We start from the raw sequence: 14,794 nt of genomic DNA on the forward strand, positions 1-14,794 counted from the left end.
TATGACAAACGTATGTACGCTCAAAGGAAAGCATAGTACCGAATTACTGAGCTATTTATTCTGGGTTAAAGTCCACACAAAGGCTTGTTCCGATGGGGCTACTTCGACCTTCGCAACTCCTTCTCTAGGGCGAAGATGCGAGAGTGCGAAGTTGCGAAGGCGAAAGTGCGAAGTTGAAGGAACGAAAGTGCGATGATGCGACGCGGCGAATCGTGAATAGTCGAATGGCGAAAGTGCGAAGTTGCGAAGGCGAAGGAACGATACTACTATCTTTCTTTCGCCTTTGCAACTTCGCTCATCGGAACACCATAGGGATCCGGCGTCCGATAAAAGGTGTGGTAACTACGCAGTATATTTGATATAAGCAATGTTGGGGAAAAAACTGAATTCGCAATTCTTGCTATAATAAACGATGAATCTTTTATTTCAAGACATTTGTTTAGAAACACATTTCAAGGTGGCCGGATAATTTTTAAATGGTATTTTTACGTAAAATTGATTAACTCTCTATTTTTATAATATTGGTGCTCTCTTTAATCCCTTCAAATGATATCAAACATGTTTAATAAGTTTTAAGAATGGTAGAGAGCAAATTATGATTTTTCAAATTCGCTAAAATAATACATGTACGAACAAAATTAAGCCCCAAGTGGATTCGAAATATTTAACGATATGCGGTTCACAAGCACAAACACTTAAACCACTGAACTATAATGATATATGCATGTACAACAAAATCGATTGATACAAACAATTTAACAAACATTTAAATTGCCACCTTTTGACCGAAGCGTCTCAAAAAGTACAAGTTTTTGGTGTAGGGAGGTACGTTCCTTTAATTGGTCCTGAAACTTCTCATTTTCTTCACTTTTTGTAAGATGTACAGATGTTAAGTGAAGAGTTCAGACAACCGAAATTCACACATGCCCATGTGCGAATTAAAATTGTCAATATATTAAGTATAGTATATAGAAATGGTTTTATAAACAGTCGCTAGAAATGCAAAATATGTGTTCAAATACAGTGATATATATTCATAACTTAACTTTTCTCTTGTCTTATGCTTTGTGTATCTCAAACCATCCCAAAGACACTGTGACATATATATACGGTTCAAAACAACATTCACGAAACTCGAAGATCAAACATTAATATTGCATCATTTATTTGTTGTGTTTTGTCATTTTCCTGTGGGGTTTTTTGTGCCTGCAAATAGTTGTATACCTGTGGAGTGTATGTGAACACAATGCCTGCTGTTTTTTCTTTTTGAAGCTGATTGAAGCATCTGTAATTAAATCATAAATTTCATAAATGACTGTTGAATTACATATCCATATTTGCTGTCCCATTGTACGCATAATACTATCTGTGTTTATTCAAACGATAACATGCTGTCTTTGGTGATGCATACGGGTACGATGGTATATAACCAGAGAAGTACATGTCCTGATATGCTTGCTACTATCCTAGCCCATGAATCAACAAAGAAAGCATTTTTACTGTTTATATCGTAAAAGTGTGTATAAAATAGGCTCATTAATTATTGCCATGCTCCTACTAGCACTAGCTAGTGGGTTAACCCTTTAGCTCATTCAAAAGTCCGTGCTCGCAGTGTATATAGCTATATTTACATTTTCCAGTGTCTTCGTCTGTGATAACACTACGTATCGATTTTGCACTATATAACCCATAATACAAATGACGCCAAATTGAGGCGCCAGCGGGGATTGCTTACTTATTTTTAAATATTTGATCATACGATGGCTTAAAATTATATAAATATAAGTAATAAGGAATCATTCTTTGAATATTATGAGGTGATAATTTCGGTCGGGGCGTAATCAAATCTATCATAAAACCCTTCAGGGTTTATTTGATTTGATCACGCCCCGACCAAAATTATCACCTCATAATACTCAAAGAATGATTCCTTATTCCTTATTTAATACAACCCCTCAATCAAGGAAAAAAATCCGCATGCAGATTCAAAATTCAAAGTACAAAAACACACCGATGACTGATGTAAAAAAAACAAGAGGCCCAGGGGCCACATCGCTCACCTGAGCAACAATTGCCTTAATTCTGATCAAATTAGCATTACAGTATCAAAATATCTTGACAACTGAGTACAGTAGATCTTGCTAAAAAAAAATTGAAAATCTGCCAATTTTTATCCACCCCCTTTTTTTAGTAAAGCCCCTTTTGTTGTTGTACCTGTAAGAAGATTTTTCTCTATTCCTATAAACCCCCCCCCCCTCCCCATTTCGTGGCCCCACTATTCTCTAGGGAATCATGGTTTCATCAAACTTAAATCTACCTTTAATCTCATAACCTGTGCGTTCACACTAAGTACTGAGTTTTGGACCGAAAACTTTCCCAGAATATTTTTAAGGATTGTAAAACTTGATCCCCTTATTGTGGCCTCACCCTACCCCCGGGGACCATGATTTGAACAAACTTGAATCAACACTTCCTGAGGATGCTTCCATTTTAATTTGAGTTTTTCTGGCCTAATAGTTTTTGAGAAGAAAATTTTTAAAGATTTTCTCGATATATTCCTATGTAAAACTTGATCCCCCAATTGTGGCCCCACCCTACCCCCGGGGACCATGATTTGAACAAACTTGAATCTAACTTATCTGATGATGCCTCCACTCAAAGTTGAGCTTTCCTGGCCTAATAGTTTTTGAGAAGAAATTCAAAGATTTTCTCTATATATTCCTATGTAAAACTTGATCCCCCAATTGTGGCCCCACCCTACCCCCGGGGACCATGATTTGAACAAACGTGAATCAACACTTCCTGAGGATGCTTCCATTTTAATTTGACCTTTTCTGGCTTAATAGTTTTTAAAAGAAATTTTAAAAGATTTTCTCTATATAATCCTATGTAAAACTTGATCCCCCAATTGTGGCCCCACCCTACCCCCAGGGACCATGATCTGAACAAACATGAATCTACACTTCCTGAGGATGCTTCCATTTTAATTTGAGCTTTTCTGGCCAAACAGTTTTTGAGAAGAAGATTTTTAAAGATTTTCTCTATATATTCCTATGTAAAACTTGATCCCCCAATTGTGGCCCCACCCTACCCCCGGGGACCATGATTTGAACAAACTTGAATCTACACTACATGAGGATGCTTCCATTTTAATTTGAGCTTTTCTGGCCAAATAGTTTTTGAGAAGAAGATTGTTAAAGATTTTCTCTATATATTCCTATGTAAAACTTGATCCCCTTATTGTGGCCCCACCCTACCCCCGGGGACCATGATTTGAACAAACTTGAATCTACACTACCTGATGATGCCTCCACTCAAAGTTGAGCTTTCCTGGCCTCATAGTTTTTGAGAAGAAATTTTTTAAAGATTTTCTCTATATATTCCTTATAAAACTTGATCCCCCAATTGTGGCCCGACCCTACCCCCGGGGACCATGATTTGAACAAATTTGAATCAACACTTCCTGAGGATGCTTCAATTTTAATTTGAGCTTTTCTGGCCTAATAGTTTTTAAAAGAAATTTTCTAAAAGATTTTCTCTATATATTCCTATGTAAAACTTGATCCCCCAATTGTGGCCCCACCCTACCCCCGGGGACCATGATTTGAACAAACTTGAATCTACACTTCCTGATGATGCCTCCACTCAAAGTTGAGCTTTTCTGGCCAAATAGTTTTTGAGAAGAAAATTTTCTAAAAGATATTTAAGGTCTTCCGTTTTCAACGGAAGACCTTGTACTGATTCTGTTGGTAATTAAGGTCTTCCGTCTTCAGCGGAAGACCTTACTGTTTTTCTACGCGTTCTCATTCTTCTATATTATTATTTTTCTTCTTGGTAGTCACCCTTAATTTCTCAGCCATTTCTCAATCGATTTTAATGATTTTTACAGGGATGATGTCTTAGGTGAATATCTCTTTGCATCTTACTTCCTGTCTGAAAATTCACTTCCGCTTCTGAATTATCTCCCTTTTTCGTGAATTTTGGAACATGATATTGTTCACGCATCTCCTCAAATACTGTTATAGTTAGGGACTTGAAATTTATATGCAAGATAGAGTGGTTATGGTAGATTTGCTTGCTTGTTTTAGATTTGACCAGAAGTCATCATCCTTGAAGCTCGCCCGGAACTGAAAATGTTGATGTTAAATTTTTTTGACAATTTTTACGAAATTTGAGATTTGATCACGAATATCTTTCTTCTAATCAATATTTTGCTAACACATGTAGAGCATCAAAAATTAATCTATAAAAGATCTTTCAACTGACACCAAGCAAAAGGGGCTGACCCCTCATATAAGGGGCCAATAGGGGTCAAAAGTCTTTTAACTATATCTCTTTAATGAAAAATATTTTGTAATGTATTATAGAAGCGAAAATGTGTATCTTCCAGTTGTCTACCTATATTTGTTAAGAGTTTTCTGATATGTTACATAATTTGGATTTTAAAAGGGGCTAGAAGTCCAATATTTTGATCATTTATTTCTTAAAAAGGAGAAATATTTTGAAATGCATTATAGAAGAGAAGATGCTCAGAATAATATTCGTAATAATATTTAACCACCAAAGTTTCGTTTAATGGTCCTTATAAGGAGATAAAGAGTCGGCCCCTAAAACAATCTTTCCCTAATATCTCAAAAACAGTAACAAATTTCTAAACACTTGTTGAACAAAATGTGTTTAATATTAAGGGACCTTTCATTGATATTAAGAAAAAGGGGCTAGCCCCTCAAATTACATGATAAGAGGGATCTAAATGTTTCAATCAAAGCTCTTATACATATATCAGAAACAAAACAAGGGCGAGAAGTCCAATACATTTATGATTTTTTTGTAAAAGAAAAAGAGGATATAGAAATTGAAGAAAATAGTCTGTTTAAAATCAAAGGATTTTTCATTCTATTTCCAAATCATGTTTAGCTGGTAAATAGCAAAATAAAAGTCAAGCATGTATCTCAAACTCTAGTGATATTGGGAATTTAGTATTTTCCGTTTAATATAGAAGTCACCGACCACCGCCCCCCCCCCACCCTTCATAAAATCATTTAGTTTTTCTGGCCCGATTTTACTTGATCTTTGATCTCGGACCTTTAATTTCAACTTAGTACCATTCTAGATTACCGCACTAATTACCAGACCAATTCGTTCATTATTATCAGAGTTATGAACTTTTTGGCATTTGAGTTTTAATTTTCGTGTTTGACATGTACTGTAGAAAAAAATTCTAACTCCCGAGCCCTTCACTCAATCCTCATGAAATTTTGTGTAAATGTACCTCGGACCTCATTCTGTTTTTCTGCTAAATTTGCAGCGGGTTGAACAATTAAGAAGAAATTTCCGATATCAAGCCGCGAGTATAGCCTGTACGGGGACTTAAAATTTACACAGTGCAAGGGATGTAAGCAGCCGCGTAATATTTCTGTTGCATGTATATTTCTTGTTTTCCGTTTAGTCTGTATCTACGATAGCGTGTGAACTACTTATGAATGTTAGAACTGTGGAAATTACTGTCATCAATTTTTTTATGAATAAATTTACGTGTTACTGATTTCGTTATTTCTACATTTATAAGAATTTTATCAATCCTGTTGATATAAAACAGTCAAACATAATAGTAAACGACACAAAAAAATCTCTACTCTGAAATACGTGTGTAAAATGCATCAGTCATTGTTTTAGGACTTCCCCTAATTGTCGTTAGCCGAATCCGAGATCCACACCTCAAAATTCTACTTTCGATTTATTTACGACGAAAATCAAGCTCGGTCCTTTTCATCCCCCTCCAGACACAAACACGCATCAATATTTCAAATGACCTCGCACTGTTACCAAGCCTGAGTAGTGAGACATCTTACACGTTGTTTTTCATCTCATACAAAAATTCAGCTCCTGTCCCGGGCGGAAACGACCCAAATTCAAAGAGAAAATCGGGAATTATTTCGCGTCAGCCATGTTTTGACGTGAACCTTCGATGATGAAATATAGACTGGCAATACCTGTCTGATATGTGCGATATATATTTCGTACGATAGAGACAGAGGACCAGTCTACGATGAAATACTGTTATGACACATGCAAAGGCTGTGTGTTCGAATCTCGCCGGAGCCAAGATTTGTTCTTTCTCTCTATTTCCTTCTCTCCATTTTTTTTTTGACTTTCTAACTAAGATATTCAAAATAAAGGGGTTGTTGGACTGAAGTACAAGTTGAAAAACACTCTTCCTTTAAGATTGAGACAAAAACAGCCCTTTATTATTAAGGTCTTCCGTCTTCAGCGGAAGACCTTACTGTTTTTCTACACGTTCTCATTCTTCTATATTATTATTTTTCTTCTTGGTAGTCACCCTTAATTTCTCAGCCATTTCTCAATCGATTTTAATGATTTTTACAGGGATGATGTCTTAGGTGAATATCTCTTTGCATCTTACTTCCTGTCTGAAAATTCACTTCCGCTTCTGAATTATCTCCCTTTTTCGTGAATTTTGGAACATGATATTGTTCACGCATCTCCTCAAATACTGTTATAGTTAGGGACTTGAAATTTATATGCAAGATAGAGTGGTTATGGTAGATTTGCTTGCTTGTTTTAGATTTGACCAGAAGTCATCATCCTTGAAGCTCGCCCGGAACTGAAAATGTTGATGTTAAATTTTTTTGACAATTTTTACGAAATTTGAGATTTGATCACGAATATCTTTCTTCTAATCAATATTTTGCTAACACATGTAGAGCATCAAAAATTAATCTATAAAAGATCTTTCAACTGACACCAAGCAAAAGGGGCTGACCCCTCATATAAGGGGCCAATAGGGGTCAAAAGTCTTTTAACTATATCTCTTTAATGAAAAATATTTTGTAATGTATTATAGAAGCGAAAATGTGTATCTTCCAGTTGTCTACCTATATTTGTTAAGAGTTTTCTGATATGTTACATAATTTGGATTTTAAAAGGGGCTAGAAGTCCAATATTTTGATCATTTATTTCTTAAAAAGGAGAAATATTTTGAAATGCATTATAGAAGAGAAGATGCTCAGAATAATATTTGTAATAATATTTAACCACCAAAGTTTCGTTTAATGGTCCTTATAAGGAGATAAAGAGTCGGCCCCTAAAACAATCTTTCCCTAATATCTCAAAAACAGTAACAAATTTCTAAACACTTGTTGAACAAAATGTGTTTAATATTAAGGGACCTTTCATTGATATTAAGAAAAAGGGGCTAGCCCCTCAAATTACATGATAAGAGGGATCTAAATGTTTCAATCAAAGCTCTTATACATATATCAGAAACAAAACAAGGGCGAGAAGTCCAATACATTTATGATTTTTTTGTAAAAGAAAAAGAGGATATAGAAATTGAAGAAAATAGTCTGTTTAAAATCAAAGGATTTTTCATTCTATTTCCAAATCATGTTTAGCTGGTAAATAGCAAAATAAAAGTCAAGCATGTATCTCAAACTCTAGTGATATTGGGAATTTAGTATTTTCCGTTTAATATAGAAGTCACCGACCACCGCCCCCCCCCCCACCCTTCATAAAATCATTTAGTTTTTCTGGCCCGATTTTACTTGATCTTTGATCTCGGACCTTTAATTTCAACTTAGTACCATTCTAGATTACCGCACTAATTACCAGACCAATTCGTTCATTATTAACAGAGTTATGAACTTTTTGGCATTTGAGTTTTAATTTTCGTGTTTGACATGTACTGTAGAAAAAAATTCTAACTCCCGAGCCCTTCACTCAATCCTCATGAAATTTTGTGTAAATGTACCTCGGACCTCATTCTGTTTTTCTGCTAAATTTGCAGCGGGTTGAACAATTAAGAAGAAATTTCCGATATCAAGCCGCGAGTATAGCCTGTACGGGGACTTAAAATTTACACAGTGCAAGGGATGTAAGCAGCCGCGTAATATTTCTGTTGCATGTATATTTCTTGTTTTCCGTTTAGTCTGTATCTACGATAGCGTGTGAACTACTTATGAATGTTAGAACTGTGGAAATTACTGTCATCAATTTTTTTATGAATAAATTTACGTGTTACTGATTTCGTTATTTCTACATTTATAAGAATTTTATCAATCCTGTTGATATAAAACAGTCAAACATAATAGTAAACGACACAAAAAAATCTCTACTCTGAAATACGTGTGTAAAATGCATCAGTCATTGTTTTAGGACTTCCCCTAATTGTCGTTAACCGAATCCGAGATCCACACCTCAAAATTCTACTTTCGATTTATTTACGACGAAAATCAAGCTCGGTCCTTTTCATCCCCCTCCAGACACAAACACGCATCAATATTTCAAATGACCTCGCACTGTTACCAAGCCTGAGTAGTGAGACATCTTACACGTTGTTTTTCATCTCATACAAAAATTCAGCTCCTGTCCCGGGCGGAAACGACCCAAATTCAAAGAGAAAATCGGGAATTATTTCGCGTCAGCCATGTTTTGACGCGAACCTTTGATGAAATACTGTTATGACACCTGCAAAGGCCGTGTGGAGCCAAGATTTGTTCTTTCTCTCTATTTCCTTCTCTCCATTTGTTTTTTGTTTTTTGACTTTCTAACTAAGATATTCAAAATAAAGGGGTTGTTGGACTGAAGTACAAGTTGAAAAACACTCTTCCTTTAAGATTGAGACAAAAACAGCCCTTTATTATTAAGGTCTTCCGTCTTCAGCGGAAGACCTTACTGTTTTTCTACGCGTTCTCATTCTTCTATATTATTATTTTTCTTCTTGGTAGTCACCCTTAATTTCTCAGCCATTTCTCAATCGATTTTAATGATTTTTACAGGGATGATGTCTTAGGTGAATATCTCTTTGCATCTTACTTCCTGTCTGAAAATTCACTTCCGCTTCTGAATTATCTCCCTTTTTCGTGAATTTTGGAACATGATATTGTTCACGCATCTCCTCAAATACTGTTATAGTTAGGGACTTGAAATTTATATGCAAGATAGAGTGGTTATGGTAGATTTGCTTGCTTGTTTTAGATTTGACCAGAAGTCATCATCCTTGAAGCTCGCCCGGAACTGAAAATGTTGATGTTAAATTTTTTTGACAATTTTTACGAAATTTGAGATTTGATCACGAATATCTTTCTTCTAATCAATATTTTGCTAACACATGTAGAGCATCAAAAATTAATCTATAAAAGATCTTTCAACTGACACCAAGCAAAAGGGGCTGACCCCTCATATAAGGGGCCAATAGGGGTCAAAAGTCTTTTAACTATATCTCTTTAATGAAAAATATTTTGTAATGTATTATAGAAGCGAAAATGTGTATCTTCCAGTTGTCTACCTATATTTGTTAAGAGTTTTCTGATATGTTACATAATTTGGATTTTAAAAGGGGCTAGAAGTCCAATATTTTGATCATTTATTTCTTAAAAAGGAGAAATATTTTGAAATGCATTATAGAAGAGAAGATGCTCAGAATAATATTCGTAATAATATTTAACCACCAAAGTTTCGTTTAATGGTCCTTATAAGGAGATAAAGAGTCGGCCCCTAAAACAATCTTTCCCTAATATCTCAAAAACAGTAACAAATTTCTAAACACTTGTTGAACAAAATGTGTTTAATATTAAGGGACCTTTCATTGATATTAAGAAAAAGGGGCTAGCCCCTCAAATTACATGATAAGAGGGATCTAAATGTTTCAATCAAAGCTCTTATACATATATCAGAAACAAAACAAGGGCGAGAAGTCCAATACATTTATGATTTTTTTGTAAAAGAAAAAGAGGATATAGAAATTGAAGAAAATAGTCTGTTTAAAATCAAAGGATTTTTCATTCTATTTCCAAATCATGTTTAGCTGGTAAATAGCAAAATAAAAGTCAAGCATGTATCTCAAACTCTAGTGATATTGGGAATTTAGTATTTTCCGTTTAATATAGAAGTCACCGACCACCGCCCCCCCCCCCCCCACCCTTCATAAAATCATTTAGTTTTTCTGGCCCGATTTTACTTGATCTTTGATCTCGGACCTTTAATTTCAACTTAGTACCATTCTAGATTACCGCACTAATTACCAGACCAATTCGTTCATTATTAACAGAGTTATGAACTTTTTGGCATTTGAGTTTTAATTTTCGTGTTTGACATGTACTGTAGAAAAAAATTCTAACTCCCGAGCCCTTCACTCAATCCTCATGAAATTTTGTGTAAATGTACCTCGGACCTCATTCTGTTTTTCTGCTAAATTTGCAGCGGGTTGAACAATTAAGAAGAAATTTCCGATATCAAGCCGCGAGTATAGCCTGTACGGGGACTTAAAATTTACACAGTGCAAGGGATGTAAGCAGCCGCGTAATATTTCTGTTGCATGTATATTTCTTGTTTTCCGTTTAGTCTGTATCTACGATAGCGTGTGAACTACTTATGAATGTTAGAACTGTGGAAATTACTGTCATCAATTTTTTTATGAATAAATTTACGTGTTACTGATTTCGTTATTTCTACATTTATAAGAATTTTATCAATCCTGTTGATATAAAACAGTCAAACATAATAGTAAACGACACAAAAAAATCTCTACTCTGAAATACGTGTGTAAAATGCATCAGTCATTGTTTTAGGACTTCCCCTAATTGTCGTTAGCCGAATCCGAGATCCACACCTCAAAATTCTACTTTCGATTTATTTACGACGAAAATCAAGCTCGGTCCTTTTCATCCCCCTCCAGACACAAACACGCATCAATATTTCAAATGACCTCGCACTGTTACCAAGCCTGAGTAGTGAGACATCTTACACGTTGTTTTTCATCTCATACAAAAATTCAGCTCCTGTCCCGGGCGGAAACGACCCAAATTCAAAGAGAAAATCGGGAATTATTTCGCGTCAGCCATGTTTTGACGTGAACCTTCGATGATGAAATATAGACTGGCAATACCTGTCTGATATGTGCGATATATATTTCGTACGATAGAGACAGAGGACCAGTCTACGATGAAATACTGTTATGACACATGCAAAGGCTGTGTGTTCGAATCTCGCCGGAGCCAAGATTTGTTCTTTCTCTCTATTTCCTTCTCTCCATTTTTTTTTTGACTTTCTAACTAAGATATTCAAAATAAAGGGGTTGTTGGACTGAAGTACAAGTTGAAAAACACTCTTCCTTTAAGATTGAGACAAAAACAGCCCTTTATTATTAAGGTCTTCCGTCTTCAGCGGAAGACCTTACTGTTTTTCTACACGTTCTCATTCTTCTATATTATTATTTTTCTTCTTGGTAGTCACCCTTAATTTCTCAGCCATTTCTCAATCGATTTTAATGATTTTTACAGGGATGATGTCTTAGGTGAATATCTCTTTGCATCTTACTTCCTGTCTGAAAATTCACTTCCGCTTCTGAATTATCTCCCTTTTTCGTGAATTTTGGAACATGATATTGTTCACGCATCTCCTCAAATACTGTTATAGTTAGGGACTTGAAATTTATATGCAAGATAGAGTGGTTATGGTAGATTTGCTTGCTTGTTTTAGATTTGACCAGAAGTCATCATCCTTGAAGCTCGCCCGGAACTGAAAATGTTGATGTTAAATTTTTTTGACAATTTTTACGAAATTTGAGATTTGATCACGAATATCTTTCTTCTAATCAATATTTTGCTAACACATGTAGAGCATCAAAAATTAATCTATAAAAGATCTTTCAACTGACACCAAGCAAAAGGGGCTGACCCCTCATATAAGGGGCCAATAGGGGTCAAAAGTCTTTTAACTATATCTCTTTAATGAAAAATATTTTGTAATGTATTATAGAAGCGAAAATGTGTATCTTCCAGTTGTCTACCTATATTTGTTAAGAGTTTTCTGATATGTTACATAATTTGGATTTTAAAAGGGGCTAGAAGTCCAATATTTTGATCATTTATTTCTTAAAAAGGAGAAATATTTTGAAATGCATTATAGAAGAGAAGATGCTCAGAATAATATTCGTAATAATATTTAACCACCAAAGTTTCGTTTAATGGTCCTTATAAGGAGATAAAGAGTCGGCCCCTAAAACAATCTTTCCCTAATATCTCAAAAACAGTAACAAATTTCTAAACACTTGTTGAACAAAATGTGTTTAATATTAAGGGACCTTTCATTGATATTAAGAAAAAGGGGCTAGCCCCTCAAATTACATGATAAGAGGGATCTAAATGTTTCAATCAAAGCTCTTATACATATATCAGAAACAAAACAAGGGCGAGAAGTCCAATACATTTATGATTTTTTTGTAAAAGAAAAAGAGGATATAGAAATTGAAGAAAATAGTCTGTTTAAAATCAAAGGATTTTTCATTCTATTTCCAAATCATGTTTAGCTGGTAAATAGCAAAATAAAAGTCAAGCATGTATCTCAAACTCTAGTGATATTGGGAATTTAGTATTTTCCGTTTAATATAGAAGTCACCGACCACCGCCCCCCCCCCCACCCTTCATAAAATCATTTAGTTTTTCTGGCCCGATTTTACTTGATCTTTGATCTCGGACCTTTAATTTCAACTTAGTACCATTCTAGATTACCGCACTAATTACCAGACCAATTCGTTCATTATTAACAGAGTTATGAACTTTTTGGCATTTGAGTTTTAATTTTCGTGTTTGACATGTACTGTAGAAAAAAATTCTAACTCCCGAGCCCTTCACTCAATCCTCATGAAATTTTGTGTAAATGTACCTCGGACCTCATTCTGTTTTTCTGCTAAATTTGCAGCGGGTTGAACAATTAAGAAGAAATTTCCGATATCAAGCCGCGAGTATAGCCTGTACGGGGACTTAAAATTTACACAGTGCAAGGGATGTAAGCAGCCGCGTAATATTTCTGTTGCATGTATATTTCTTGTTTTCCGTTTAGTCTGTATCTACGATAGCGTGTGAACTACTTATGAATGTTAGAACTGTGGAAATTACTGTCATCAATTTTTTTATGAATAAATTTACGTGTTACTGATTTCGTTATTTCTACATTTATAAGAATTTTATCAATCCTGTTGATATAAAACAGTCAAACATAATAGTAAACGACACAAAAAAATCTCTACTCTGAAATACGTGTGTAAAATGCATCAGTCATTGTTTTAGGACTTCCCCTAATTGTCGTTAACCGAATCCGAGATCCACACCTCAAAATTCTACTTTCGATTTATTTACGACGAAAATCAAGCTCGGTCCTTTTCATCCCCCTCCAGACACAAACACGCATCAATATTTCAAATGACCTCGCACTGTTACCAAGCCTGAGTAGTGAGACATCTTACACGTTGTTTTTCATCTCATACAAAAATTCAGCTCCTGTCCCGGGCGGAAACGACCCAAATTCAAAGAGAAAATCGGGAATTATTTCGCGTCAGCCATGTTTTGACGCGAACCTTTGATGAAATACTGTTATGACACCTGCAAAGGCCGTGTGGAGCCAAGATTTGTTCTTTCTCTCTATTTCCTTCTCTCCATTTGTTTTTTGTTTTTTGACTTTCTAACTAAGATATTCAAAATAAAGGGGTTGTTGGACTGAAGTACAAGTTGAAAAACACTCTTCCTTTAAGATTGAGACAAAAACAGCCCTTTATTATTAAGGTCTTCCGTCTTCAGCGGAAGACCTTACTGTTTTTCTACGCGTTCTCATTCTTCTATATTATTATTTTTCTTCTTGGTAGTCACCCTTAATTTCTCAGCCATTTCTCAATCGATTTTAATGATTTTTACAGGGATGATGTCTTAGGTGAATATCTCTTTGCATCTTACTTCCTGTCTGAAAATTCACTTCCGCTTCTGAATTATCTCCCTTTTTCGTGAATTTTGGAACATGATATTGTTCACGCATCTCCTCAAATACTGTTATAGTTAGGGACTTGAAATTTATATGCAAGATAGAGTGGTTATGGTAGATTTGCTTGCTTGTTTTAGATTTGACCAGAAGTCATCATCCTTGAAGCTCGCCCGGAACTGAAAATGTTGATGTTAAATTTTTTTGACAATTTTTACGAAATTTGAGATTTGATCACGAATATCTTTCTTCTAATCAATATTTTGCTAACACATGTAGAGCATCAAAAATTAATCTATAAAAGATCTTTCAACTGACACCAAGCAAAAGGGGCTGACCCCTCATATAAGGGGCCAATAGGGGTCAAAAGTCTTTTAACTATATCTCTTTAATGAAAAATATTTTGTAATGTATTATAGAAGCGAAAATGTGTATCTTCCAGTTGTCTACCTATATTTGTTAAGAGTTTTCTGATATGTTACATAATTTGGATTTTAAAAGGGGCTAGAAGTCCAATATTTTGATCATTTATTTCTTAAAAAGGAGAAATATTTTGAAATGCATTATAGAAGAGAAGATGCTCAGAATAATATTCGTAATAATATTTAACCACCAAAGTTTCGTTTAATGGTCCTTATAAGGAGATAAAGAGTCGGCCCCTAAAACAATCTTTCCCTAATATCTCAAAAACAGTAACAAATTTCTAAACACTTGTTGAACAAAATGTGTTTAATATTAAGGGACCTTTCATTGATATTAAGAAAAAGGGGCTAGCCCCTCAAATTACATGATAAGAGGGATCTAAATGTTTCAATCAAAGCTCTTATACATATATCAGAAACAAAACAAGGGCGAGAAGTCCAATACATTTATGATTTTTTTGTAAAAGAAAAAGAGGATATAGAAATTGAAGAAAATAGTCTGTTTAAAATCAAAGGATTTTTCATTCTATTTCCAAATCATGTTTAGCTGGTAAATAGCAAAATAAAAGTCAAGCATGTATCTCAAACTCTAGTGATATTGG

Source organism: Magallana gigas, chromosome 5 (assembly GCF_963853765.1).
Source record: "Magallana gigas chromosome 5, xbMagGiga1.1, whole genome shotgun sequence".
NCBI lineage: Eukaryota > Metazoa > Mollusca > Bivalvia > Ostreida > Ostreidae > Magallana > Magallana gigas.